Source organism: Brassica oleracea, chromosome C9, assembly GCF_000695525.1.
Source record: "Brassica oleracea var. oleracea cultivar TO1000 chromosome C9, BOL, whole genome shotgun sequence".
In the NCBI taxonomy this organism is placed as follows: domain Eukaryota; kingdom Viridiplantae; phylum Streptophyta; class Magnoliopsida; order Brassicales; family Brassicaceae; genus Brassica; species Brassica oleracea.
This window is the reverse complement of record NC_027756.1, coordinates 49,576,041-49,582,739: the sequence shown is the minus strand read 5'-3', so window position 1 is coordinate 49,582,739 and position 6,699 is coordinate 49,576,041.

Sequence of the window (6,699 nt, the reverse complement as noted above, 5' to 3'; positions counted from 1 at the left end):
TGATACAACAATTAAAAAGTATCGAACTGGGTAAAAGGAGGAAAGAATTTGGATTCGTAGAGATAGGAACTAAAAGCGATGGAATGGATTGGGAGGAATGGAGTCGTGAAATTAATCAAGAATTTAAGATAGAAAGAGATAAAAATACAAAAGTTAAATATAAAAGAGGTAATGGAAAGGCTTTACAATAGTCTAGAATTTAAAGATCAAGGGAAACATTTTAAAATACTATTATGTTTCAACTTGTCTGACACAAAAAACTTTCGTGTAAATTTGGTTTATCAAAAATATAATTAAAAAAAGATTTGGATTACATGCAAACATTAGGTTATGATCAGATATGGAATAGGGGTATATCGGTCATATAAGAATCGACAAATCCTAAACAAACACCAAATGTGTATTCACCTAATTATGAGATTTTCTTTGTGTGTGGAGTGCAATTCACTCTTTATTTTATTTGGTATTAGCATTACAACGTTTTCTTATTTAATCTGAAAACATAAAACCATTGTGGCTTAAATAATAACTTGTTGATGGCTGTAAATATTAAATAAACATCTATTTATCTAATAAATAAGAATAAACATTTTTAGTTTATCATAATATACTCAATGGTGATGAAATTGTTTTTAAATAGTTATCCAGTCATAGTGAAAAATAAAATACTTGTTTTGAGAATTTTTTTTTTATTATCTGAATATATATGTATTTATATTTGTCACACCAAGAAAAACATGAAAATTTTGTTTTTATAATTTTTTTATTTACATTTATAAACAAAAAGAAATAGGAGGTTTACATCCCTATTAAACTATATTGTAAAATTCACTTAAATTGAAAAATGCATATGTAAAATAATTGTTAATTAATAATTTTTGTTTAAATTATTATTTACCCCGGATGAAATTTTTTCTCGATGCGCCACTGATCAAGGCTGATGACATACGATAGGAGGCTTTAATTGTATTGGTCCTTCCTTCTTAGAAGCAAGAAAACAACTTAAAGGCTAGCATTTATAAACTCGTGTCCGGTTTAAAATGGGCTTATAATTTCAGTTGAGCCCATGTTGCAGCCCAAATCCATTTACCAACACCAAGGCTTACATACACATGCCTTTTAACATATTTTTGGGAGGAGAGTGTAAAATAATGTGTACCGTTAAAGCAAGAGAATGTAGCACATTTTAAAATAGGATGGCAGTGGCAGATGATCATGATTGCAATCCTGGAAGGACAGTCTCTGTGATAGGCTCAATGCGATACAGCAATCCACGAATTGTAGATTTAGCTTATGGTTTTGTGTTTTAATTGGTTTCGTGTCTTTTTATGTCTTCCAAATATTCTCTCGACTTGTATATACACACACTATTTGTATGTAAAAGTGATGTATGTACGAAAGACAATTCAATTTAGAAAGAAACAAACCTATATATGTCGCATGCCCCCAAAACATTTGGAAGACATGACAGTGTATATATATTATATCAATGTTGAAATTATTATTAAGTGCCATCTTATTAGCACAAAATATGTATGCATGCTTTCAGTTTTTATTTTATTTTAATATCGTGTAAGTGTTTTTTAATCCATTTTCATGACTTAGCCACCTTGTTTATTGAAAGTTTGTAATTATCTTTTTTATCTAATTTGATTCTTAGCTTATTTAGGCTAATAGTCACTATTCATAAACGTATATATATATGTATGTGTGTGTGTGTGTGTGTCAGGCTCAGCATATGTAATAACAAGATAGAAATAGAAAATATTGCAATTAGCTATAGTTTATGCCAGAAATTGAATACTTGGTTTAGTGGAGTTTGTTTATGTCTACATGAATAGAAAAACGAGAATCCCGCGTGGGCCGCAACTCAAAAGAACAAGAAAATACTTGGAATCAAGAGAAAGAGAGTTGATGCAGAAATTTGATTTGACCATTGAACGAGAGAGATGATGATAATATTCTATATAATTTTTTTTTTGATCAAAAGATAATATTCTATATATATGCACATGAATCAGTGTATCAATGTATAAAAATTGTAAAGGAGAATATTCGTTAAGACGTGAAGAGGAAGAGGTGGTTGTAGATAAAGGGGACATGCAATGCAGAAAGAGAGAGAAAGTTATGTTTCTTTTACAACATCGGAATGATAACTCTTCCCACTCACTTCACTATATGCCTCAGTATTTACTTGTCCCGATAGGCCTGCCTAAAGGCACCTTTCTTCCAATATGCATGCCCATATTTATACATTAAACAACAAAATATTCGCATTAGAAAAAAAATAGAGCAATATCTTTTACGTTCGAAAGTTATTGTTTATGAACTCACCCCAAGCAATTTATAAACAAACCATACAAAAGTTAGATTGAAGCAAATGTTATTGTTTATGTACTCAGTATAATTTATTTACTCACCCTAGCTCAAAAAAATTTACATAATTCTACTTTTGGTATTGTAAGAAACAAAAAAATTGGTATCGGTATAAGTTTTTTTCCGAAAGACAAAAGGGATAGAACTTTTTGCGGTTGATTCAAAGCCTAAGTCATTTCATGCCCTATGCAATGTCACTAGCTAGAGGCCACGCCTCTGAATCTTTTCACTTCCTCTTTTCCACCCAAAGCTGACTATCTCCCCCTGTGCATGTATGTATGTGTTCTTGATGTAGTACACTCTTGTTTATTGACCATGCACAAATTACTGTTGACATTTAAATGTATCTTTAAGAAAGAAAAAAACTAAGACTCATGGTTGAACGTAATTGTGTGACATGACTTCAGCAAAATAGAATGATTGAACGTGCAAACTTGCAAGAACGGAAATATTCAAAGTAAACTGGGGTGTAAAAGACTGTTAAGTCTTTATGTGAAAATATAAACTCCACATCGGAAATTAAACTGAGACATAAATAATACTCTCTCCGTTTCATTAAAATAGATTTTTTAGAAAAAAGTTTGTTTCACAAAGATGTATTTTTTGTGTGTTTCTATGATAAAATTATAAACTTCAAAAAAATTAATTGATTTTATTAAATTATTATTGGTTAAAAGTATTGAAAATTGAAAATTACAGAAAATTATACATTTATTATAGTAGTTTAATGTGTTTTCTTAATATATGTGAAAATATTAAAAAACCTATCTTTATGAAACAGTGAAAGTATATAAAAAGTTAGGGTCAATTTATTTATCAAATTGAAAATCCATAATAAATTTGAATTTAACCTGGTATCAGAGTCCAATTATGATCTTTTACTTATACCCATCTGAATGTAATATATGTGTCTCCGGCTGGACCAGTTGTCTTAGTTAGTCAGCGCGACAACGATACATTTTCAATCAATTTTGTTTTCATTTTCCTAGCTTCATGCTTTCTTCTCTTGTAAACACTTTCATTTGTTTTTATTACGAGTCGTGAGTAATTACCGTATTTATATGGGTTAGTGACCTTAATAGGGTTTAAATTTAGCTATGATTCCTGTTGGTTTTGATATATTTATGAATAGTAAAAAACATAATCCATCTTCAGATTAACCTGAAGTCTTTCTTCACTTTTGTACTGACATCGATATATTAGTGACTTCTCTTCTGAAACAATATCCCGAACACTGAGCATTTTATAGCCACTTAAGTTCAACAAATGTTGCAGTATATATCAACAAGAAATAACTTTGAGTAGATTGTGATCAACTAATTTTTCCTATTCTAATAAAAACGTACTAACATAAAATTGTTGGGGAGCACATGGTTCTTAGTAGAAGTACAATTTGATGAGAAACAAGCATCACAGGGTCTGTGGGTTTTGCTGTATGATCTGGGGAAATGAGCTTTTAACCGAAACATCATCATTTTCGGTGCATGCCAAATTTCCTTCAAGCGTTTTTGGGGTATTTTTTAATCTCTGACTTAAATATTCCTAGTTTCATTTAGGAATAATTAACTACCATTCTTGGGATTATTAAAACACTTCATATCTTAATAATTGAACTTTGACAGGTCTAATGTCATCATGCCTCGCACTCCACTCTTCTCGTTTTCTGGCTTTACTGAAAATCCCAGCTTTTATTTAACCCCATATATATACCAAAAACATTTTTTAAAAGGCCAACGTTCTTTGTCTATTTAAAGAGTAAAGACAACACACATAAACAAAAACAAAAACAAATTTTACGTATAATATGCTAATTATAACTTTACTCGGTCAACTCGTAGAATATTTTCCTAGTTAGAATATTTGTCACACCACCTTTTATATTCCTAAGGTACAATAGACAATATTGATTGGCATTTTTTTTTTTTTGTGCACCAAAGTCTTCGTTACTAAATTAAACGATGACAATAGTAATAGCAACATCGTACAAGCCACGATGTACGAGCCAAACGGCTAAATCCCTAACATATAATTCAAAGCAATACAAGGATAGAAACACAAACTTTAAAAAGCTTGATAAAACATTATAAAAGATAATAAAGTTGCCACTTGCGATCCAATCTATGAAAGATTTACACCGCACTTCAATCTCTTCAAATAACAAATGATTAGTCACAGAAGTATGTGACGTCGAAATATCATCTGAAACCTCGACTCTCATATGAATGAGATTCGTTGCATCTACCGGCCCTAAATGGACCATCACATAAGATAACAAACGGTCTGGAAATTTAAAAATTTTCCCGGTTTTGGATTTCGGGAGAGAATCAACTCTTAGAAAGAGGGATTTTGGTGGGATAGTTCTCTCCTTTGAGAAGGAGGAAATGGAAATGGAAAAAGATCTCTCTCGGCCCTGTCGAGAGGAAATTTGACTATTTTATCCACAAAGAATAATTTTAGTGGGCTGTTTGGATCAAGCCTTACACATCTCAGCGAAGGATATGGAACTGAGTAATGCCCTGAGAATGAGCTATCTGAAATTGATCGATACCTGAACAACGCAACTCCCGACCATGGAATGTTCGAAGAGACACTTTGACTGGCTTCTGAGTGCTCCAAAGGATGTTCTTTTATACACAGAACATAATATATCAGTGGTGGAGGGAGTAGATTTCGTGAGTCAACAAACGGGGTGGCCATTAACGCTTGGAGAGATTTATCATCTTGTGCAGAGCCACAAAAGCACTCAACTATGGCGAGGTCTGAAATAAAGCCACTGGATATGATGCCTCGCTCACACCATAGCAGAGTTGAGCAGTTCTTCCAGGTACAGAGAGTGTTCATCGAACACTGAGTCGTTGATTGTGTTAAAAACCAGTGAAATAATAGATCTGACCAATGGAAAGACCGTGAGGAAGAAAAGCTAGCAGCATCACCCGGCGGTTCTACAGGAGCAGAGAGGTTTAGGACTGAGATTAACAAGCTCCTCTGAGGAGAAACATTCTCAATACCCACCAATAAACGTTGAGCAAAGGCTCCTGAGTAAATTTCGTCGGGGCTTTCACCCGAGAAGCGGTTATCAACCATGGTTGGAGAGCTGATTGGAGTCGTCGAGCAGAGGAGTACCAGCCATAGGGAAAGCATCACCAGGAGAAACAGGTTCAACCGGCTTTGCTTCCGCCTCCGTTGTGAGCTCCGTTGAGATCTCCAGCCACCAAGAAGCAACAGATTTATAAACGGACAAAACAAAGACAAGATGGTTGAGAGAAGCCGAGAGATGAAGAAGAAGAGGAGACGAGCCGGGAGATCCCGGCGCCAGCGAGATCTAGCTTCGCCGGCGCCGGAGAAGGTGGAGTTAGAGCTTGCCTCGGGTATCGTGTCTGAGAGCGGCTAGGGCGAACTCGGCAGTGCCAGCATAAGGATCACCTGTTTTGATTGGCATTTCTTTAGTTTGTTTTTTTTTTTATAAAGGATTGATCTTTCTTTAGTTTTACGTTGTGAATTGTGATTGTGAATGTTCAAGCTGTGATTTTGTAATTTGTGTAGTAGTTGTACTTCTTATTTTAATGTTTAAGAAATATTTTAGAATAGAACTACAGAGGTAAATTTTTAAGAGTAATATTATATACTAGTAATTTTGGTAAAAAGATGTAATAAGAGGTATTTGATATGGGTTGTTTAATCTGAATAAGCGACGATAGAACTACTGAATTAGTGTGAGTACATATTATCATGCGAGATCGAGAAAGGTTTTGCATCTGCTGAATCATGTACGACGAATACGACAAGTTTGGACTAATAATAAATTTTCTTTTTCTTTTGGAACAACCAATAATATGTAAGAAATTCGAAGTTATAAAATGGTGTCGAGTAAGTATATGCATGAGTAAACATATGAAGTCTGTTGTATACACTACAAGAAAACAGCGGCATACTGAAGGAAAAAATCGTCGGTATGTCGTCGGAATAACGCTATTCCGACAACATACCGACGAAAAAAATCCTCGGAAATAACTCCTCGGAAATTCATCTTTCCTCGGAAATCCCTCGGAAATTTCCGACGGAATTCCGAGGAAACCCTATTTCCTCGGAATTTCCGAGGACCACAAGTTCGTCGTAAATTCCTCGGAATATTCCGAGGAAGATGTCGTCGGAATATTCCGAGGGGTAAACTTCCTCGGAATATTTCCAAAATTAAAAAAAAAATTATAAATTTATTTTTTAAAATTGAAATTCGAGAATATAAAATTAAAATTGAAATAGAAAACATATTTAAAAAACAAAAAATAATAAAATAGTTTTTATAAATAAAAAAAATGTTTTATA